Here is a 24,471-nt window from a genome sequence, read left to right as displayed (position 1 = left end):
GTACTCCTTTTAGAACATAGAGTCAAACACAAATTAGAGGGGCTGGTATACTTTACAATGAGTATTTTCTTTCTTCATATCTCCTGGGGGGTGATTTTCTGTTCCAAGGAACATTTGGCAATATATTAAGACATTCTTGGTTGTCACAGCTGGGGAGCAACTACGTAGGCATCTAGGGGTTTAGCCAGGGATGTTGCTAAACATTCTGCAATGCAAAGGACAGCCTTTAGAGCAACAAAAATTTGGTTTAAAATGTCAATAGGGCCAAGATTGAGAAACCCTGCTGTAGAGGAAACTGGACAGCACACTGTAGTTTCCCAGGAGTAAGTGGCGTTACTTAGAGTCATTAATACTTGTGTTTAGAATCAGTTACATTTACTCCTGGGAGGTGGATTGGGGGAGAAATGAATCAAGATAGTGATTGCTACAAAAGTTTTTAAGATTTTAAATTCTCAGCAATGTGCCTACCAGTATCTAATCAATGTGCTTAAGTCACTTGTTGTACTGAATCTTTGATGATTTCTTTATATGTGTCAGCAGTGTCCTGCCTCATCTTCGTAGCAGTATATTCTCAATTTTTTTGAAGAAACCTCTCATTCTTGAATATACAATACTACATCTCTAATGAGTCTTTGGCATCAATTGTGTTCCCTGTAGGAAATGATCTAATCAATAAAATCAGTATATATAAAACCAACAAGCTGAAACCGGTTTGGCTCAGTGGATAGAGCGTCAGCCTGAGGACTGAAGGGTCCTAGGTTCCATTCCAGTCAAGGGCACGTACCTTGGCTGCAGGCACATCCCCAGTAGGGGGCATGCAAGAGATAGCTGATCGACTCTCATCAATGTTTCTAACTATCTTCCTTCCTCTCTGTAAAAAATCAATAAAATTTATTTAAAAAAAAAAACAACAAGAAGGTAAGGGTGGGAGGTGGAAGAGGAGGAAGACTTAAAGGAAAACCTTTTAGTGTCTTAGCCTACCAAATGTTCTTTCCCATTCCTAGTAGCTGTATTGCCCATCAGTAATACATGGTTTGGATAATGAGATGAACTTCAAGATGAGTTACAAAGTGAAGAATTAATCAGAGAAAAATACAAGGCCTTCACTTTGGAAGGGATTAATTTGACTGGTACGATAAAGAAGCTTAATTCATTTGACTGTTGCCTGGTAACTAAGGATCTTTATTAAAGATAAGCTTCAGGCACAAATTCCAGTTCCTGCTATGGAGGGGGAAAGGTTTTTATATTTTGGGTTCTCTTGCCTAAGGCAGTTTTTAAAATATATAATTACTATGTTATCTGCCTATAGTGATCTACAATTTGCATAATAAAGAGGTCCTTAAGGGCTGTTCCTGCTGGATTTCACAAAGCTCTGACATTTTTAAATGACCTTCTCAATAGAGAAACATTAAATGAAATGGCAGGATAAAAATAGCTTTAAATAATCTCCAAGTGCCAGGGACATTTGCCACTGAATATTTTTAATACTAGCATGTTTATTACCTTGACTCTCTTTAAAATGTAATTGTAAACTCATTTTAATTCCCTCAAACAAAAAGTCCAGGTTTGCAAAATATCTAGCTATTTTCTGAGCTAACTATATCCAAATGAATATTTTAACTAAAGTGATGTGCTACCTACAAACTCAAGAATGTAAGAAAGTGATCCCATATCTCCTGTCACTATTAATAATGATAGACAATGACAAAAGAATATTTCCTGGAGATGGAGCTCATTAGAGCTACTTAAACTGTAATAGTGTGAGGAGTATCAATACAATTCTCCATCCTTCTGAAGAAAGAACAACTAGATTATTTGTATTAGTGGTCTTCTCAGAAAAATATACTGGAAAGAGGAGGGTGAAACTAACTCACCTCTAACTCACACTCACTAGTGTTTTGATCTTGGGAAGTTACTAAAGCTCTCTGAACCTCATCTATAAAATGGGAACAAAAATGTACAAATAATAATGCCTATCCTATTTTTAGTCTATGATTACTGCTAAATTCAAAAAGAAATATGATGTTTATAAGAACACATCTTTAAAAGTTGTACCAAGGTAAATTGTTGTTAATATTCACAGGTTAAAAAAAAGAATGCAAACATAGATGCATGCTTAATTAACCTGTTTTCACTAAGTAACTATATTTCAGTTATTGTAATCCTAAACTATATTACCATTGGCATGCTGTAATTTTTAGTGGTTGCCTTCCACTATATCATGAGTTTTGGAACCAAAAATCTTAGGGTTAAGTCACAAATCTGTCACCTATTTATAATATGTTCAGGATGTTGCAGAGAGCTCAAATGATATAAAGAATGTAAAGTGCTAACAATAGTGACCACTGAATTCATGTTGGGGTTTTGCAATGATTCTGCCTACTCAGAAGTATCTCTAATTCTACTTTCTTTCACTTACCAGTGCCATAATGCCATTAATGGACAATACTCAAACAACAAATAATATTGATCATAATCATGTTGCTACTAAAAAGAAAATACCAACATGTAAACTTGTTTACTAAACTCTAATATTTGTCTTGGTTGATTGCTTTTCTTTTAAAGTTCCTGTCTGGCCAACATTCTGACTCTATTACCAGAATCTACAATTAATTTAGCTTGTAATAATAGTAAGCAAGTACCCCAAAATTATTTCTTTAGCAAGAAAAAAAATGCCACAAATGCTCACCATAGTTGAACATATCCAAGCATTATTCCTTGAAATCTTGCAGGATCAGTCTAAACATAACAGCTGAGGCCCAAAAAACCCACTTTCTCCATGGAAAGTTCTATTTTGGTTGGGGTTTGGGTTTCTACTGTACAATATTTGGTTTTGTTTTACTAACCACATGCTATCTGTTACCATCCTCTCTCTTGAATCCACCCATAGACATTTGAATGCTTCCATTAATAGTAAACCACCAGTTTCAACGCAAGCACAGCAATAATTAGACAGCCAGTTCTGCATTTTAGAACTCTATAAAGAAGAAATTAAAGGGTCTTCAAAATATAATTTTTCACACATAAGGTTTTTAATTTTTTTTTTATTGATTGATTTTAGAGAGAGAAGTAGGGGAAGAAGGAGAGGGAGAGAGTAGCATAATGTGTTATTCCACTTATTTATGCATCCATTGATTGATTCTTGTTTGTGCTCTGAGTGGGAATCAAACCTGCAACCTTGGTGTGTTGGGATGATGCTCTAACCAACTGAGCTACCCGGCCAGGACTTCACATATTGGGTTTTAATCAACAATGTTATGTTTACATAAGCCATTAAAGCAAGCACATTGATCAAGCCTTTTTGTATGTGCCTCTACATGATTGTGACTAAATTACTGTCAAAGGCCTCTCTGATCTATGTCAATTACAAATTAGAGACTGCATGAATATATAATAGGACCACCACTGAAGGAGGCGAGTTCAGAGAGACTTTATGCTAATTAAGACTATCATTAGCTGAACATTTACTATTAGTTAGCACTATGCTAATCCCTTCTGATGTGTAATTCCGATGTGAAATTATTCAGCACTTAAAACAATCTAACCAAGTGGTTATGTTATCCAATTTTTAACGTGGAGAAACAAGTTAATGGAGATTAAAAGTGATTTACCTTAGTCAATTTTGAAATAAAGATTTGAATCCAGATAGCCCAATTGAAAAAGAATGCCCTTAGTCTTTGAGATAAATTGTTTCTCAAAGGCATAAAGGATACACAAAAATGATCAGATCCAATATTTATATGTATATCTTAATATTTCTGGATTTATGTGGCTTTTCCCTAATTTCTCTGTCAGATCAGCAGTTTTTGGTAATTGTGTAAGATGCAGATTTAAAATTAAAGGCATCCTGCCTGGCAGCTGTGGTACAGTGGTTGAGCATTGACCTATGAAGCAGGAGATTAAATTTCTGGTCAGAGCACATGCCCGGATTTCAGGCTTGATTCCCAGTGTGGGGCATGCAGGAAACAGCAGATCAATAATTCTCTCTGTTCCTCTCCCTTCCTCTCTGAAATCAATTAAAAAAATTTTTTTTAAAGAAAGGCATCCCATACCAGAGCTAGCTGTAAACAGAATGCTGTTCGTGGCTAAGTAGTAAACGTCATGTCAACAAAAAAACTCAGAAGGGCAACTTCCCAGGGCTGTGGCAAGAGAAGAGGTCTTGCCTTCCCTTCAGAAGAGAAACAAATAAACTCAGTGTCTCCTTCCACCTCTAAGATTTCAATGACAGTATGAACACAATTTTTAAAAGCCATCCCGGAAGTTTTCAGTGTTCTGGCTTAAAGCTGAATTCCTTTTTTATTCTATTAAGAAAGATTTTCTTTTATGGGGCTCCCAAACTCTTGGATAACCTGTTAGCTGCTATGGTAAAATAAACTGCATACCAACAGTGAGCACAATACAGCATGCCACATCCTAACTTTTCTAGTGGTGATAATGCCCAAGGAAAGCAGTGAACATTTCCAGTAGACCCATAGGACCTTTCTAATACTGTCTCCACCAAGTTGTTCCATTTAAATTCACCTCCTACCACCTCCCCTTGGAGAGCCCATGCTATTTTTTTTTCAACATAATCCTAGAGCCTGCCATTTCCCCTGCCTCCTCTTTATGCTTATCCTCCCTGTAAAATTTAATTACATTTTAATTAATTTAACATTTAAAATTTAGGTAGTGATTCTTTTATAAAAAGTCATGATGTGTGATCTAGCCAGAAGGACTAGAAAGGGACATGATGTATTTCCAACCTATTATACAATTTTTGAAAGGCCAAGGCAAACTTGGGAGCTGGCAGAAAGCCAATGTTGGGGGGGGGGGGGAAAGAATCTCTAAGGTGACTTTGATAGTACACAGATGATCTCCCATCGCTAAATCCATGTAGGTTTGAGGTTAGTCCTGGAGAAGATCAAAAGCAAAGTCTCAGGACAGGAATAGCTAAAACCACCATGCTTGCAAGATTCAGAGTCACCCCTGCACAGATTGTAAATATAGCACTGACAACAATGAAATTCCACAAATCCAGTGAAATCAGCCAAACACTTATTTAGTTGAAATGATTACTCATCTGAAATGGTTTCAAGCTCCATAGTGAATGATTAATAGAGTTACTTTTGGATTCACACCTCCCTGCCCTCAAGTCTCAGCTTAGCTGCTAGGCAAGTCATCTAACCTTCTGGGCCTTTCTCCTCCTATATACCACTAGGATTATAATTGTACTTGTTTCATAAGACTATTGTAAAAATCAAATGGGAAAATTCACGTCAAGTGTTTAACACAATGTTTATTGTTTTTCAATACATCAACTAGAGGCCTGGTGCACAACATTTGTGCACTGGGGGGAGGAGGGAAGGGTCCCTCAGCCAGATCTGCACCCTCTCACAGTGGGACATCCCCCAAGGGGTCCTTAGCACTATTGCGGAGGCAGGAAAGGCTCCCGCCATTGCTGATGCACTCGCCAGCCATGAGTCCAGCTCATGGGAGCGCACTGCATTGAGCATCTGCCCCTGGTGGTCAGTGTGTGTCATAGCTACTGGTCATTCTTCAGTCCAGTCGATTTGCATATTAGGGTTTTATTAAATAGAATAAGTTTGAGAAGTAACTCTACTTAATGTCTGGGTCTCCAGGTCTATTTGGGTAGAAGGGGCATCATAATAAGGCCTGCCACACAAGGCTGTTGTGAGGATTTTATGACACCAGTAATAGCTATGATTGCACTGCTGCTGCTGTTGTTATTGTTAACATTACTCTTTCAAGTAAATTGAGCCCTCCATTGTATGCTGGTCTAGGGCCCTTTCCAGACTAGGTGCATATCAGGTCCCCAAAGCTGCTGTCTGATAGACATGTTGTATGAGTCCATCTTTGAAAGATTCTCTAGATAAGAAATAATTTGGAGCCAATCCAGACACATAATCTTGAACTTGAACAGTATCTAATGCATTTTCATTTCAGTACTGGCCTTCACTGAGAAATAGACTCTGCGCTCACCTATCATCGGCAGTGTGGCTAGGACTGGAGGGGAGAGGGAACTGCTTTTGTCTAAGATTACTGGCTGCATTTCAGGGAGTATGGTGGGAAGACAGGTTAAGAATCAACTCACTTCTGTACACATGCAATTTTTTATGCATTAATTTATATTTATTCTCATTTAATCTTAAAACAACAACTCTGGAAGATAGATTTGTGAAAGATATTTCCTGTAGAATTGAAATTAATAATGTGGAAGGGGTAAGTAAGGTATCACCCAAGTAGTCACAGGCTGTAAATGGTCAACAAGGTACTAGAATTAGATTTTTCTATATCCAAGACCAGTTGTCTTTCAACTATACCATCATCTATACTACATTTGAATTTTGACCTCTCAGAACTATTCTCACAATGAATATCTGATGTATTTTTGAGCACCAAGCTCAGGACCTGAAAAAGCTCCTAGATTATGAGCTAAATCTAAATTTAAGTGGCTAAAGGAAAAGTAGGCTAGAGTAATGTTTAAACAAATTACTCTCAAATGAAGAGTTCCATTTACCTACATTTTCCAATTAACTAAAGATTAACCAGAAATTTTTTATTTATTTACTTTTGAAACAAATATTTTTATTTTCAACTTATTTTTATTTGTCTTAATAATAAGTCATCTGCCTTCCTACCTTAAAAAGTCAACTCCAGTGCATTTTTTTTCTTCTTTAAAATTTGAAGATTTAGCTCTGGCCTGTATAGTTCAGTTAGTTGGGCATCATCTCATAAACCTACAGGTTGCTAGTTCTATTCCTGGTCAGGGCACATGCCCAGTTTGTGGGCTCCATCTTTGGTAGGGGTGTGCAAGAGGCAAGTGATTGATGTTCCCCTCTAACATCAGTATTTTTCTCTCTCTCCCTAAAAATCAATTTTTAAAAAATGATAACAAAAGCTTGAAGTTTTAGTTTGTTGTTTCTGATAATTAATATTTCTGAATTTCTTTGCCCAAAATTATATATGTAGAAAGTGTAAAAGGTGAGCTTAGTGTAAACAGGCCCCAAGGTATATATATATTTTAAAAAAATCTCTGAGCCGAAACCGGTTTGGCTCAATGAATAGAGCGTCGGCTTGGGGACTGAAGGGTCCCGGGTTCGATTCCGGTCAAGGGCATGTACCTTGGTTGCGGGCATATCCCCAGTAGGGGTGTGCAAGAGGCAGCTGATCGATGACTCTCTCTCATCGATGTTTCTAACTCTCTATCTCTCTCCCTTCCTCTCTGTACAAAATCAATAAAATACTTTAAAAAAAAATCTCTGAAATACAGTAAGTCCTCACTCAACATCATTGATAGGCTCTGTGATTTTAAGTGAAATAACATTTAACAAAACAAATGTTTCCATAGGGTAACTGATATAAATAAAAGTTAAAGAGAGGTTAATTGAGGAAGCAAGAAAAAGAGGAACATGCCTGCCTCTGAAACACCAAAGAGGAAAGAAAGAAAGGATGGGTGTGAACCTACCCAAAAGTCCAGGAGAGTTGGGAAGGAAGTTGAGAGAGTTTGTGTCTAAAAGCCACAATTAATTTTATCAGCAGTGTAAACATTCTGAACACTCTTGGCACCAACACACACTGGAAGCTGGGGAGTTGACGGAAATTATTTTTTAAGACTTTAGACAAAAAGGGGGGGGGAGCTAATTGCCTGGCTTGCTTATTTAATAAGGCCATGAGATCTGACAAATATCAAAATGACTAAGAAAGGCTGGAGAGAGAGGAGAGAGATAAAGAGAGATGGCTAAGGCAGGGGTAAGAGGAGGAGGCAGAAGAGAGAAAAAAGAGATGAGACAAGAGAGAAAGGAAGGAAGAGAAAGAAGAGAGGAAGATGACTAGGGAAAGAGGAGTAAAGGGTGGAGAAAAGAGAAGCTGCAGAAAGAAAGAAACAAGATACCATCTCACACCATTGAAATGCCTCTTCTGTGCTGAAATTCCTAGAAAGGGGAAACCATACAGAGATTTAAACTCTTTCAGGTTCTGGTTGACCAGCTGGCTTTCAACCAATGATAACTCTAGGCCAGAGACTTGGTGAAAGCTAATGCAAACCAGGGAGAGAGTTTAGATCACAGAAGTAAATATATTCCCAGGCTGGAAAGTTGTAGAGTATTTCACAGGGGAAATCCTGAAAAATGTTGCTTGTAGTTGCATCGCACATTATTTATAAAGACCAGAGGAGGGAAAAGCATGATAAGGCATAATTTTCCTGTCTTCTCAGAACAAATTAACCCATACACAGCGAATGCATCATTCTGAGTAGATACAAGACAGTTTCTGTGCTGCAATGTTTTTGTATGTTTATTTGTTTTGTTTTTCTTTTTGTGTGTGCTCTAGCCTAAAGCAGATCCCAAGGTGGTCCAAGTCCATTTGACAACTGCCTTTCATTTCACACCCTGTCCCAGGAAAAGACTGTTCTTGCAGAAGTTCCTCAATGCTCCTTTGGGGAACTGCTTCTCTTCGGGTCTCTAAGACCCCCAGCAAGAGCTCCCCTGGACAGTAATCTCAGGTCCAGAGAATGCCAGGAAAGGGTCTCTCCCATCTTCCTGAGACTTGGGCTTTTGCTCCATAATGTGTAAAAGTACTGTGAGCTGTTACAAGTGTTGGTTGTATTTTCAAGGGAGCCCAGTTCCATGGTTTTAAATACAAGGTTACCATGATAAGCAGTTTCCTAACCAGCAAACATCTTCTGAACATATTATTGTGGCAGGGTTTGGAATCAACATGGTATAGTCAAAGGATTAAACTAGATGAGTTGTGGAGTCAAATATGTTTAGGTTTGAATTCACTTTCTGGCTACATGGCCTTACGCAAGTTACCGAAATTCTCAGAGCCTCAGTTTCTGTGTCTGTAAAATGCTGCCAATAATACTATTTCAGAGAGTTGTTGTGAGTATATAAATCAAATAAAGGCATTGAGTATTGTAGTGACTTGAATAGTGACACTGCCCCCCACCCAAAAAAAATCATGACCACCTTAGAACCCCAGATTATGACCTTAGTTGGAAAGTTATAATTATATCTTAGTTTGAAGATATAATTGAATTAAGATGAGACCATACTAGATTAGGGTAGGCCCTAAATTCAGTGACAAGCATCCTTATAAGAAGAGGAGAGGAGGCACAGAAATGAACAGAAGAATGCCATGTGAAGATGGAGGGGGAAAGTAGATTTATGCTGCTATAGGTCAAACAGTGCCTGGCCACCAGAAGCTGGACAAAGAAAGACAGGATTCTTCCCCTGGGCATTTAGAGTAAGCCCTTGATTTCAGATGTTCAGCCTCTAGAACTGTGAAAGAATATATTTTTATTGTTTAAGCAATCATGTTTGAGGTACAATTTTTATCCTTGCCCAAGGATATGTTTTATTAATTTTAGAAAGGAAGAGAGAGAAAGAGAGAGAGAGTGAGAGAGAGAGAGAGAGAGAGAGAGAGAGAGAGAGAGAGAGAGAGAGATTGATGTGAGAGAAAAACATCAACTAGTTGCCTCCTGTGCATGCTTAGACTACGGATGGAACCTATAACCTAGATGTGTCCCATGACTGAGAATTGAGCTCATAATATTTGGGTGAACAGACAATGCTGTAGTAATTTTTTTATGGCAGTCCTGGAAAACTAATACATGTGTATAAGAAGTGCCCAATGAAAGACAGCTCAGCATTAGATGGTGACTATCTTGAAGCCCTTGGATTGGTAACATAACCTTGTCCTATTTGACCACCTTTGATGCCTCCAGGTCTCATTTCACGTATTTACCTTGCTTATTCTCCAGACCTGGGCTAAAGTGTGTTCTGCATGTTCTCCTATAAGCTCTGCCATAGGCTGTATGTGTGAGTTCCCACATTTTGACCCAGTCAATCCAATGTATTCATTCATTCCATACACATTAACTAAACATTTACTATGAACCAGTTAGGGAAATGTAAAACAGTGAATAAAAGAAAACCCCTCTTATAAAAATAAACTTTTTGGTGAGAGGAGAAAAAAAAAAGATAAACAAGTTAGGCAAGTGAATATATAATATGTCAGGTGGTATTAATTGAGTGCTATGAACAACAGCCAGGATGGGGATATGGAGAACTGGGGTGGGATATACATCAGTGGGTCAGAAAGGTCTTTCTGACAAGATGGTATTTCAATATTGTCCTAAACGAGGCAAGAGAGGAATGAAGTCCTTCCAACACACCGGAGGTAAGGTGAAAGAGGAAATGGGGGCTCAGTTACCTACAGCCTTGTGCGCTGTGAGTTGAACATGGGCGTCTGCACTGAATGACGTAAGAAACCACTGGAAGACTTGGAATAGAAGAAGCCATGATCTGTCTTATATTTTAAAAGCATCCCTCTGGCTACTGTTTGAAGAATAGGTTTCAAAAGGGTAATTGGAAACAAGATCAGTTAGGATGTAAATTCAAACTAAATGTGAGTTTTCCCTTTTCCCTCTTTCTCCAAAGCTGTGATACAAGCAGGTGGAAGTGATAAGACATTACTGGAATCTGTTGATATTTTGCAGATAAAGCCAATTTCATGAATTGGTGTGGTTTCTAAGAGGAAGAGAAATCAAGGAACACGCCAAGTGTTTTACGGAGCTAGGGAAGATGGAGAGGTTGGGAGGGGAGAAAGGAGGTGGATTAAATGTGTGGAATCCGGCAAGCTGTGAATATGGAATTGATGAATTTCCTTCTTTTCCAATGACTTAGCTCTCAGCTGGTGGACTCAAAAGATGTTCCAAGCAATGCAAAGGGAACTCAACAAGTTTATAAAACTGGAAGCCACGCTGTGTTTTCCTTGAAACACTGTCTTAAATCTATTTTTAACTTTTTAAAATTACACTATAATGTGGCAATTTACAACAGCAAATACACGATGTTCCAAACAAACAAAAAGTCAGCAGGAATCAAGATTGCCTGGCTTTTCCTGGCTGGTTGACCCCCGCCTCACATGAAAGAGCTGTCAGATCACTCTGGCAGACCATTTCAAATGTGGGTGGACCTCCCGAAATCCACTGAGCCAACCCAGGCCTGTGAGGACAGCACATATGGAAGCTGCAGGGTCAAGGTGCTGAGTACTAATCAAGGCATCTTGGGTTGCTACTGAATTCTTTAAATCTGCTACTTTCAAACAAGGCTAAGAAGCTACCTCTTGTCCAAATGTGCCAACCCCTTTTTCCTGACAAAGCAATCACTATGAAGAGCATAAGCAATTAAGAAGTAAGACATTACTACCCTCACCAGTTTGGCTAAGTGGATAGAGCTTTGGCCTGAGGACCAAAGGGTCTCAGGTTCATTTCCGATCAAGGGCATGTATCTTGGTTGCAGGATCGTCCAGGTCCTGGGTCCTGATCAGGGCCTGTGCAGGAGGCAACCAATCGATGTGTTTCTATCTTTCCCTCTCTCTTCCATCCTCCCTAAAAATCAATGGAAAAATAAGGATTAACAAAAACAAAAAACATTACCAACTTGTGGGAAAGCTGAAGGGGGGAGGGATTTCAGAGCATGATTCTTCACACCAACTCTGTCTTTAGTGGATGGTTGTTTCAACCATGAGCAATTCTTTGGGGAAGCAGGGCTAGCAGGATAAGGTCCAAGGTAGTAACCTTTTATGAATCCCCCTGCCAAAAAAAAAAAAAAAAAAAGAGAGAGAGAGAACTAGGGACTGCTTAGAAACATATGTTCTTCAGGGAGTCTTGCAAGACTTGCTCTAAACTCTGAGCCAACACAGCTGTAAGGGAGCAGAGGTCAAGACTTCACAGAAAGCCAGATGCTGCAGTGAGCACATATTGTTTTACAGACACATGTGTGTATGGATATGTGTGGTGTATAAATATATACATCGACATGTGTGTGTATACACATGTGTGTGTATACACTGGCAAACCCCCCTCCCTGCTTCCCATCCTTTTAGGTAAACTGAAGGAGGAAGGGAGGATTTCCTGTGAAAACAATGTGTAACCCTGCCCATCTGATTAATGTGTTTGGCTGGATTCAGTGTAACCAAATGAAAAGGAGGAGTAGGAAGAAAATGTAGTGAGTGATAAGACAACTTCCCAGAGGGTATTCACTCAGCCTCAATTCAATCCCTAAATACTGTTGTTATTTGCACTGTTTAATCTCAATCAGTTCATTCTTAAGTACTATGTATTATCCTGTTAGATACAATGTGGGGGGGTAGAAATCTTGATAAGAGCAGTTAGTCATATCTATTTACAAGCAGTGTAACCTTGGGAAAGGTACTTAACTTCTCTGGTGCGATAACTGAGTGGGAGTATCCCTCTATTCTTCCCTCTGATACACAAGATTCTAACCACAGAGTTACCCATGCCATGGTGGAAAGAGCAATGGGCTGGGATTCCAGCCCCAACTCTGCCACTCGTTTACTGTGTTACTGTGGGCAGTTCATCTTACCCTGCATTTCCTCGCCCAAAATGATCCCCCCAAAAAAAGAGATGACTATGAAATGATATGACCGGATTAAAGAAGTTTCACAGATTAACTGCCTATAAAAGAACTGAGTGGGTTCCAAGTATTCTAACAGGGAGGCAACTGCACTCCACTTTTGTCCCACTGTTGCCGTGTGACAATGTCACTGACTTGAATAACATGGCTCCATGGTCTCCATGTATGTCTTTACCATGTCAAAATAGAGGGCTTTTACTATTCTTTATTCATCTACCTTTGCATAGCCCAATGTAGCAGTAAGAAAATAATCAACCTCTTTTGACATCTGTCCCCGTAATTCATTAAACCATATCATAGGTTGGAAACATTTAACTGTATGGTGCACTTAGCTGTGAGCCTTGCACATGGTAGATGGGCAGTAAATGTTCTCTTTGACTATCTTATCCTTCTCTTTAAATTCTTTACAATGAGAATTTACAGCAGCTTCTCTGTAGGACTTTATTAATTGCTGTAAGAAATCTTTACCCGAATTTAGTGGGATAACACAAACACAATGGAAGCTTATTTCTTAATCATGCAACACTATGTAATTTTTCCTGGTGGGCAAGTGGGCTTCCACAAGATCCAAAAACCTACAATTGATTCATTTTGAGGCTAATGAGTCAGATAGGGGCTCAGAACCTTTTGCATTCACTGGGAAGGTGGGAAGAGCAGGTGAAGGGGTATCTACTTCTCAATTGCCCTGGCCTGTGCTATGGTACATCCCATTCCATTGGAAAGGGTTAGTCACTTGTCATCATCCACATGCAAGGGAGACTGGAAAATCTACTTCCCGGTTGTGCATCCAATTTCTAGTAATAATTCTAAAAATTAAAGTGGAAGCACAGATTTTTGACAATCAGTTAGTCTCAACCACAAAATTCAACTTACATTTGATATAAGCAACTCCGTGTGCATGCATATGAATACAAATCTCATATACGATCTTTTATATATTTTTTTCAACCACATATCACAATGGCAAAAAAGCAATGTGTTTTATTTCACAGGCAACCTATAAAACCTTGAAGATCATCCAAATCTATAATTATCTGATAAACCCTTTTCCTCAATTCAAGATTCAACAATATGTTCACATCTGTTGTAGATTCCGTTATTGGCCTTGCTTCATCATGCCTTTGTCCTATCTCTTTCTGTTCCTCTACTGGAGGACTATACCCTCTTGCCCCCTCATTTTGAGCTCAGCCATGTAACTTTTTTGGCTAATAGCATGTTAGAAAACATGACACAAGCAAGGGCTTAAAATGTAATTGTGCATTTGAATGTTGCCTCTGCCATCACCATCTGAAGAACAAGCCACAGTCTGGTGGTCCAGGAAGGATGCAGAGCAAAACAGAGCTGCTGCACTTACCCAGAGATCTGCAGGGAGAAGTAGAATGGTCCAGCTGAACTCAGCCTAGATCAGCTATACTCTAGTGAGCTCATAAATCAGTGAGAATGTTTATTGTTAAATGCTACTGAAAAACATGATTATTCGTTACCCAACATTATTGTGGCAATAGTTAACGATGCAATGTATTTCTGTTTTTAAAGTTTTGCTCAAGAGCCAACATTTTCATATTACAAAATTATTTTTTTTCCCCTTCTGGAGTCATTCTGCACTAGAAATTTTCCAAGAATATCTGAATTTATGTTGCTTAAATGGTGGTTGATTAGTTGTCCTTCCAAATGCAAGTAATGAGAGAATCAGAGAGTGAGAGCAGCCTATTATTGCTACTGTTGCTTACTGTCATTAGATGTAGCTGTTGAACATAGTCCAATGCAATATAAATATTTTTAATAACATTGTTGGTGTAAATTCCTATACTGACCATATGATTCATGAGGTATGGGTCTTTAAGAGTGGAAGTCTTTATTCATACTTACCACCTTAGCTGTTGTTCCCAAATATACCTTCATATCAACATGGCTATAATCTCAGTACATCTCTCTCTATATAAAAGGCTAACATGCTAAGTGTTCTACCGTCCGACCAGTCACTATGATGTGCACTGACCACCAGGAGGCAGATGCTCAATGAAGAAACTATCATGACATGCACTGACACTGTGGACATAGTGCCCACAAAACAATACTTGGGTTCTCCCAACTGGGACACAGGCCTGGATTGATAGCCCACCACCGCCCTGGATTGATAGCCCACCAAATTGCAGCTGATGCTGCTGGGACCCCAAGGCTCAAAATGTGGCTCACAGCTCAGCCCAGCCCAGCCTAGAAATGGTGGTTGTGGGTGCCAGGTAATGATGTCACATAGCAACTCCTGGCTTCCTCTCCCTAGTTACTAGCCTCCATGGAGTTGGGTCAGCCCAGGAACATGACTTGCTTTATAGCCAGGTGGAAACATTTTACACTTTAACCAAATGTCTATGACGCATTTTCCCATGCCTCATCTCATTTGATCCTCAGAGAAGTCCTGGAGTAGGTAGATAGGAGACTGTGAAATCCTATTTTCATTAATGGGAAAACGGAGATTTACAAAGCTTAGAAACTTGACCCAATTGAAAAGAATGAAATGGTAGACCTTGAAAATGACTTCAGGTTTTCTCATTGCACAGAAGATAGTCAAACACTGCTGCAGTTACATATTCACCCTTTGTTTTCCCTCCATGATCGATAATAATAATCTGCTTTGTGATGATATTTACTGCTATGATGCTGACAATTACCTAAAAGAGAAGTTGGAGTGTTTCACTGGGCTGAAAAAGTTTAGCTAAATCAGAAAGAAGGTCTAATTAATCAAGTTTATTCTATATCTATAAAAGGCTAAGTTGACTCGTACATGTGCAATACATATAAAGCTCTCACTGGTGCCAATAGCATGCTTGTGTTTAATCTATTTTGTCTATCATGAATTTGGTTGACACTTCTATTATAGAGAAAGGGTGAATAGTGATATTAAAATATTTCTTTTAATTAATTCCTTTCAATGCGCACAAATTTGTACACCAGTCCACTAGTTGTGTTATAACTGACTGGTATGTTCCCAAAATACTTGGTCTACAACAAAGGTTCTTTATGGGCCTTTTCTGCCAGCAAGTCCATTCCAAAACCACCAGAGAGCTGCTAATAAAAGGGAAGATTAAAGTAAAGGAGATACTGATATTCATTTTCCCGAAGCAATTGTCTCCTCTTCATCCAGCCTTTTCCAAATGCCAGGTCTGCATGGCAAAACGTATTTTTAAGAATCTGTATTATTTTTTAAGCCCCAAAGTTTTGGTATACCTTTTCTGCAATACATTCATATATCTGCTCCCATTCAAGTTATGGCTGCTTAATAATAAATATCACTTGTGTGATATTTCTATCTATAAGCAAAGGGCTGGGTAGTGTGATTAATAAAATTATATCCTGTATTTTATCACATTTTCTGTAATATGCTGTTATAAATATTATTTAAGGGGAAATTATTCAGAGGCAAGAGCTGTAACACAGAGGGGCTTGGAGTTAGAGAATGTCAGGGCTTAAGGTATCATACAAATAACAACCTGCCAGCCCAACTCAGTCTTTAGCCAAGGAGCTTACAAATAGATTTAACTGAGCCAACAAACACCCTTAGGTAGGGCAGGCCTTCTCAGTTTTAAATCCCTGTCATGCCCAGTTACCTTATGGCTGACAGCTTCTCTAGTTAGTGGTTTCTCCTTTCTTTGATCTGTAGGTACCTAATGACCTTTGAATTCAGGATTTCTGTTACAGATAAATGCCCTCATTTCACAAATGGGGGAAGTAAGGTCCAACTTGATGGTGTGGCTTATTTGATGACTGGTAGAGTCAAAGGTGGAACCCCAGGCTCCGAGTTCTGAGCTTTGAACAATATACTGAGATTCAGAACTCATGCACATTAAAAAATGAATTGACAGGGGTTGAGCTCAGAAGCTATGATTCTCATTCAAAAAAAAACAACCCCAAAACAAAAACAACTCAACTCTGGGGAGAGAGGGCATGTATGGGGGGGGGGGGGCGTGCAAAGGTATATGTACAAAGATAATAATTTAATTTTAAAAAAGTAAAAAATAAAAAAAACTCAGTGTATCCAGGTGTCAGGCAGGCTGGATATAAGGATGATGGAATAACTATGGCCAGAATAATGGAGAGCAGGCCAATGGGAAGAGGAACAAGACTGTCCACTTCCTCCTCCAGGACTGAACAGCTGCTGTGGGATGGTAAATGTTTCCTTTCTGGAGCTAACTCTGAATTAACGAAAAGTGCCAAAAATATAGATGAAAGGGGGAAAAATGTAGACATTAAAACTGGCTTTTTTTTTTTTACCCAAGTAAAACAGATGGCTGGAAAAAAGTCAAAGGAGCTGGGTTGAAGACTAAATGTGTGGTCCCAAGGGAGGCTGAGATGCTGTTTTATAGACTAGTTCAAGCTTTGGAAAACAAGCCACAATTAAACCAAATTAACTCAGATTGTCCTTCTAGGGACTGATATCAGACTGGCTGGATGAGGACCTAGGGAAAGAGATTGTTAATAGAGCCAGCAAATTGAAAGAAAGGAGAATAAAGAATGCATCGATAGAATGGAGAAAAGAAACCTAAAATATCTTGCATTAGTGATTCCTGTTTGATAAGAGCAAGAGGGGGAAAAAATTCCTATCAGTAGCCATGTACCAAGTAGGAAAGGGGGAGAAAAGAAGAAATAGGATTTACTCAAATTTCACAGTGTGCAGGTTAATATCATACATTTTGGGATCTTGATGGGTGGTAGATTGGGAGGGATAAATAATCTTGGAATGAAGAGAAATGTAGGTCAAATTGGCTTTCCTCTCCTACAAGAAAGAAGTGGTGATCACCAGTTATATAAGTTTGGTCACTGATCCAAAAGGTCAGAGCTGGTAGATGAGGCAAGACTATAGATGCTCCAAGGAGAATTAAGTCTGAAGGTTGAGAGGCAGGGTGGCTAAATATAAGAAGAGCTATAGTTCATATTTAGGAAGAGAAAAAAGGTGAAGAGAATAGGTCTAGCCTATAGGAGAAAATGCTGGAAAGGGATGCTTGGGTAGTTGAGATATTAGGGACACAGACTAGTGAGCTGAAGTGAGGCTGCTATCAGGGCTCCAAATCTAAATGAGAACTGATTTATCTCAAGGGGTTGGGATAGAAGCCTTAATACTTATACTACCTCCAAACCATTACAAATCAGTGGCTTCTTATAAAACTTGGCTTATAAATATTTCATTTGAAATCTAAGGGTTTTTTTTTAATATATGAGTTTTTGCTAACATTTCAGAATCAAATTTTTTCATTAAAAATCTAAAGGTTTTATTTGAAAATCTTTTTGTATTAAATGTCCTGGTTTTTCTTTAAAAGTTAGAAAATCAAGAAATATTGGTAACAGGTGATTTGTGGGAGTCCAATAAATCACACCCCTATTTTTCCCCCCAGTTGATTTATTGAATAAACTGAAAAATGGGGGGGAGGGAGATTAAAGCAGGTGAAGATCAAAATATCTCATTTACTGCTGACAAAGTCTGTGATGAAAGTTGTGGCTTAGGTAAGCAGAAACAGTGAGCTTCTTGGTATCAGGCCTCAGAAAAGGCTTTTTCACCAGTCACACAAGCACTGGTCCACTGCAGGCCTTCCCTTGAGGGGGTCTGGCTCTGTAACACCATGTGGAGAACAGATTAAAGCACATAACTTCTCAAACCGGCAAATGCCAGGGGGAAATACTAAGAAAGACTCTGGGGTATAAAGTCCAGGTCCTCCTCCAAATTTAACAAACTTTGTCAGTCACTTAACTCTGGGTAGAGTGGATGAGAGCATGGAGAGAAGCCAGGAGGCCTCTCCATGTAGAGAAAGGGGATAAAAGATTTTCTCTGCACCCTTGGGCCTACATTCCATTCAACAACAACAGCTCCCGATTCTGTGGTCGTGGAGCATAGGTTCTGCCCTCACTACAGCCCCTACTACTCATTCATAGCACAGCCAGCTAGCTTTGCTATGTACTTACCTGCCTTCCCTCTCTAGTACTTGTTTGCCACCATAAGTATTGTCAGATGTTATCATTGTGGTTATCACACCACACTGATGGTTATGGAAGTCAAATGGTTCCAGTTCCGACCTCTGGTTAGTAAGACCCAAGAGTTAGAGAACAAAGTCTATAGTTCATGATCTTTGGTATAGGCAGGTGAAATGGACCAAGCCAAGCCAGGATGTATAGTGTAGTCACAGTTAAAACTCAAAATCTATCCACATAAGACTTTGCTATACATGGGAGCTACAAGTTTATTGGAGAAATATAAAATGTTAAGCAGATGAGAAGGAGAGAAGAAATAAAATAGAAGACTCAAATACCCATGGCCCTCTTTACTTGTCTTCTCATGGCTTTACCTTACTATATTCTTATAGCTTTATTTATGATTGGATATTTTATGGCCACCATACAGAGAGCACTCAAAGTTTTATTAAATACATGAACAAAAATATCAAGAATGATGTCTAAAGAAAGAGGCTGTTTAGGATAAGTGATGAGGAAGTGTTCTATCAATTAGAAAGGTACTGTTGGTTTGTATAGAGAGGATAGAGGCAAAGCTGGATAGATGATAGCATCTTAAACAAGTTTAGATTCCTTTGAAAAACCTTCCCTTATCTTTCCACCATCTGCACCTAAAGCAAAATGATCAAACTCTCATCTGAGACACCACTGTTGTTTACATTATATAAATATTTATCATACTATATAGTTTATCTACAGAATAAACTAAATGGTAATTTACATACTTAAAACAGACCTAGTCATTTTGCCTTAAAATTTTTTACTCTAGAGGAGGGAGAGAGACATTACCCAAATAAACAGAGGAACATATTACGCATAGAAAGTTGTTATAAATGCCTTGAGGAAGAATAAAGGAAGATTTTTAAATAAAAAATAATATCATATGACCACTCTGAATGTCCCACTGAAAAGAGGTCCTAAGGAGAAAAGGTTGAAAGCTGATAGAACACTATTTTAAGAGAGAACAATAACAGAAGTAGATGTAAATTAGGAGTGACTGGATTTTATATTGTATATTGATGGAAGGACAATGGAATTTGCCACTGGTTTGAATGTAACTTATAAGAAAAAGAGAGTGGCACAAGTTGAGTATCAACCTATGAATCAGGAGGTCACAGTTCAATTCCAGGTCAAGGCACATGCCTGGGTTGAAAATATTTTTTAAAGAAAGAGAGTGGTCAAGAATCCTAAGATATTTAGTCTGAACAAGTGATTGACTGGAGTGCCCAATTATAGAACAGGAGAAGATGAATATGGATGGAACAGGCTGGGGTGACAGGAAGCACCATTTAGTAATTAACCAGTTGTGTTTTTTGTTTGTTTGTTTTTGTCTGTTTCCCTACACTCTATTGTGGACTCCTCTATGACAACAGTTTTGTCTTCTTTCTCTTCATATCCACAATACCTAGCAGTGTTTTATACAAAGGAGGTGTTCATTCATTTCCTTAATGTTTAATGAATGAATGAATGAATGAATGAATGACTTGGAGACATAGAGTGGTTTTTTTTCCCCCCCTTGAACTCCTATCAGTGCCACTGGAAGCATAGATTTTATTGAATCACCACTGACTTTCCAGCACCTAAAACAAAGATAGTACAAAATGTTATTGAATAAATATATTCTTGTCCTATTCTTCCTATTAATATTTCTGGTCTCTGTCTTTGGTTCTGGTTAGCCTGAAGGAAATGAAAAAGCAAAATGATATGTGTTTAAACCATTTTTTAATCACTTGATGAAAAGTTGGAAAACAAAATTTGTACTTCTTATTACCAATTGGTAGCTATTAATACTGTCAAATCTAACAATTTTAAATATCCAAACCTCTCCCTGAACTTTGGGTCATTACATGTTTTTCCCCAATTTTACAGGAATTTCATTTAGAATGCCACTAGCATGTCAGGGAATACTTCCAAGCACTCAAACGTGTTCTCGTGGTTTAAAAGAACAGATAATCTGGCTTTGCGTTTAAATCTTATTAAGATACTAAACAAATTATTTATTGAACTGATTCTAATTTTCTCTAGTTTGAAAATCACTTTTAAACATCCATCCATTTGTCCTGGGCAGTTGCCAAAGGTAACAAATGCCTCTCAGCTGGGGAACAAGCTGCCACCTTTTTCCTCCAGATCCTTTCAACCCTGGAGATTAGCTCCCACTTGACTAAGAGCTAAAAGTCAGACCTGTCCTTGAATCTTCCTTTCATTGTAGAGCAGCATTTCTAAATTGCTCTTTCCTTCTTTCTTTCTTTTTTTTCTTTTCTTTTTTTAGAACATCACAGTCTGGGAAAATACGTTTTGAAAACTGTAGTCTGTTCTCTTTGAGAGATGAATAATGCATTTAAATGCCCTGTGGTTAAAAGAATTCAACTTTAAAACCAGGGCTTCTCAAACCCACATGACTGCAAAATGCTTTTGTAATAGAGTATCATTAGTAAGTCAGAAGAAACAGTGAGGTCTTGTGGATGCTCTTCTAAAGAGTTAGTTAGGCTTGGGCATATACTGATAGGAGACATTCCTCTCACATCACCTCAAGTGTGCTAGATTCTTCCCTTTAAATAACTTCCTTCTGGAGAAATCGAGAACCCTAGGCTCGTCACTGGAATTTCCACCACCCACAGAAAGGGATAATAGGAAAATAGCCATGGCTTGAATGACATGTTTCAAGATTTTGTCTTAGCTCTGTCACTTGTTACCTGTGTGATTCCTTTGATAGGTCCTTTACATGATCTGAGTGTTGGCTTTCACATTCTACAAACTAAAAGTAATAAGCTATACCCTACTCATCACACATGATTGCTGTAAGAGTTAAGTACATGTAAAGCAAAATTATAATATTTCCAGAAAGTTTTCTCTTTATCAGTGCTATTCAATAAAGAGATGTGAGCCACATATGTAACTTTAAATTTTCAAATAGCTACATTTAAAAAGGAAAAATAAGTGAAATTCATTCTAATTCTAACACATTTTATTTAACCCAAATACATACAACATCCTAAATAATAAATCCCTAATATGCAAATCAACTGAATGGTGGAATGACTGGTCACTATGATACACACTGACCACCAAGGGGCAGATGTTCAATGCAGAAGCTGCCCCCTGGTGGTCAGTGAGCTCCCACAAGGAGAGTGCCACTCAGCCAGAAGCCAGGCTCATGGCTGGCCAGTGCAGCGGTGGTGGGAGGGAGCCTCTCCTGCCTCCGCAGCAGCACTAAGGAACTCTCGGGGGATGTCTAATTCTAAACCAGCAGTTGGACTTCTCCCAAGGGGTCCCAGACTGCGAGAGGGCACAGGCTGAGCTGAGGGATCCCCCCCCCACCTCCCCTGCATCACCCAGTGCATGAATGTCGTGTACCAGGCCTCTAGTATTAATATAAATTAGGCAATACAATCTATATAAAACTAATGAGATATTTTACATTCTTATTTTTTTGTACAAAGTTTTTGAAAGCCAGTGTATACCTTATACTTACATGGCATCTCATTTCAAACTAGATGCATTTCAAGTGTTCAATAGTATATTTTGCTAGTGTGGCTATTAGCAAAACTTTCCTAGAGAATGCCAGTGTATTTATTTTAGTAAATTCCAGAGTAATAGTTTTTAAACATTACTGTATTCCTTTTTTGGGGGGTTTAATCAAATAGCCTTTTCCCCCCTTTACAACTTCTAGAAGGTACTTGCAGTCTTTGACCAATATCTATCTTCAAAGCCAGCAATGCTCTATTGAGTTTTTCACACATCACACCAACACTCACTCTTCTGCCTCCTTGTTTACACTTAAGGCCCCTTATGATTACCCTGGGCCTACCTATATAATCTGGGATAATTTGTTTTAAGGTCATCTGAATTAGCAACTTTAGTTGTATCTACTACCCTAAATCCCCTTTGTCATATAGTCATAGGTCCCAGGGAATAGAACAGGGACTTCTTTGGGATGCCATTGTTCTCTCTACCATTATCAAAGGATGCTATGAAAATTGTTTTCCTCTGCCCCTGGTGGAAATCTCTAGATCACATAGAGTTATCAGTTCTTTAGTAATTTAAGCAACTCCAAAACATATCCTCCTGAATATTTTCAGCATTCCTAACTGACTGATATTCAATTTAACTTCTTCTATCTCCCCAATTAGGCCTGCCACAGGCCTGGAAATCTGGAGTGGGTTGGGAGGTAGGTGTATGATGAACTTCAACTTGCTTCTTTACCATTTCTTTCCCATAGCAATAGCTGCTATATTCTATGGAGCCAATCTCATGGAGGAGAGATACTGCTTATAAGCTTGAACCTCTGGCATTGGTTCCCATTAAAGCCAAACACAATTGCTAGCACTTTGTTTCACTGGGTGCTTATATGGGCTTCTTAAAGATTCTCCAGCAGGAACTTCCATCTGAACTTCCTCTCACTTAGCTTCCTGAACTCTCCTCACAGTCCTGGGGTTCTATCATTCCTCCCCTCTGTTGGGGTCCCAAGGATCTTCCAGTCAGTCAAATTGGACAGCTGACCTCAGACTAGCTCCCTTCCATGGTGGAAATGCAGTTTGCTCCCATGTTGCCCTTAGTGCAATCTCGTCTTAGCTTATAGCTTTTAGACTTTCCGAGCCTGATTAATAAAACTTAAGTTTACCAAACTCCAAGGCGTTGTGTACAACACACCAAATGTCTTCTTAAAATTCTCTTCATTGGCTTAAGGTGAGATAGAAGAACACCCTACCCCACTGGATGAGATGAATAACAAATAAAACATAGGAGCAACACTTTTCAAAACAGTCCCTTTTACTTGCTTCTTCATATGCAGTCTACAGTGGGATGATGGGATGCTTGAGCAGAACTACATTTGCAATCTCTTCTTATGTTGTGAACATGCTGTCAAGGACTCAGCTTTATGTGATGCCCTTGGCACCTAGTGAACTGCTCTTAGCCTTTGGTGTCTCAGTGGAAAGTGAGACATATCTATATATTATATATTACACTAAAATACTTTATATTTATGCAAGTATATCAGGCATTTAAACAAATTGCTGGAACATAAACATTTGTAGTGAAGAAATCCCCACCCTAAGGAACTTTCTGGAATTCACTGAAATACCTAAACCTTTTATTTTATAACTCAGGAAAGAGGAAGCATTTGAGTGTGAGGCCAGGGTACACTGAAAGAAGAATAGAGAGATAAGATAATAAAGCAGAGAAGTGTGGAATAGTTTCTGTCCCATTTCTATCCCCTTGTATTGTGATCCTTCTCTAGTATTTGGAAGGATGTTGGCCAATAAATGGAAGACATACTTTGTTGGAGACCTTGGTCACAAGCCATGTCCATCTGGGCCAAGTTGACAAATGTTGGTAGAGAGTGGGGGTGGGGGGTGGGAAAAGGCATTTTTCTCTCCTCTGCATAGAGCCTAGTTCTATTTTAGCATTTCAAGAATAAGTGGCCTCATGATTGAGAGACAGCACCCAAGACATGGGCATCCTTATTGCCATGTGGGTACCAAAAACAGTGGCAATGGGACAGGTTGTCCACATCAAGTCAAAATAAAAGAAGAGTAAGTAGATCCCGTCTTCTGACTACATGCTAACGTAGGAAGCTTAGAAGTACAGACAAAGCTAAGAAACTGTTATTGACATCAATGTAGTGTATTCAAAACCCAGAATATTCAGGATAGGATTTTGTAGTTTACAATAGACATTGCAATATTTCAAGTAACTAAAGAACAGGAAGATTGTTAAGCAAATAATAGAAGAAAAAATATGAAACTATAACCCCTAGACATAAAATTGTACCAACCTTAAATACACTGAACTGACTATACAAGATATTTTTCTTTTGCTAATTTGGTATCTCTTCTTGGGATCATATTTACAGGCCCCAACTTTCAAATAGGAAAAAAAAGTATTGAGTAATATTTTTTTTAATTTAAAAATATTTTAAAATAAGAATCACATAACACCAAAAAAAAGTTTTCTAGACACAGGAGTGAATTTTTCAGTTTTTGTGCAGCTATTCAACACAATACAACACAGATCTGTTCTGAATCATTGTGGG

At 38.6% G+C, this 24,471-nt stretch overlaps 1 long non-coding RNA gene across 1 annotated transcript; it reads left to right on the top strand.

Moving 5' to 3' along the window:
• Window positions 1-1,544: 1,544 nt before the first annotated feature.
• Window positions 1,545-23,193, top strand: LOC123652302. Its single transcript, XR_006741567.1, has 3 exons — window positions 1,545-1,653; window positions 2,423-2,508; window positions 22,657-23,193. It is a non-coding gene; the product is annotated as an uncharacterized LOC123652302 (long non-coding RNA).
• Window positions 23,194-24,471: the final 1,278 nt, after the last annotated feature.

Source organism: Pipistrellus kuhlii, unplaced genomic scaffold (assembly GCF_014108245.1).
Source record: "Pipistrellus kuhlii isolate mPipKuh1 unplaced genomic scaffold, mPipKuh1.p scaffold_m20_p_14, whole genome shotgun sequence".
NCBI classification, from domain to species: domain Eukaryota; kingdom Metazoa; phylum Chordata; class Mammalia; order Chiroptera; family Vespertilionidae; genus Pipistrellus; species Pipistrellus kuhlii.
Note: the sequence above shows the minus strand (reverse complement) of the source record. Positions and strands in the feature narration are given on the sequence as shown.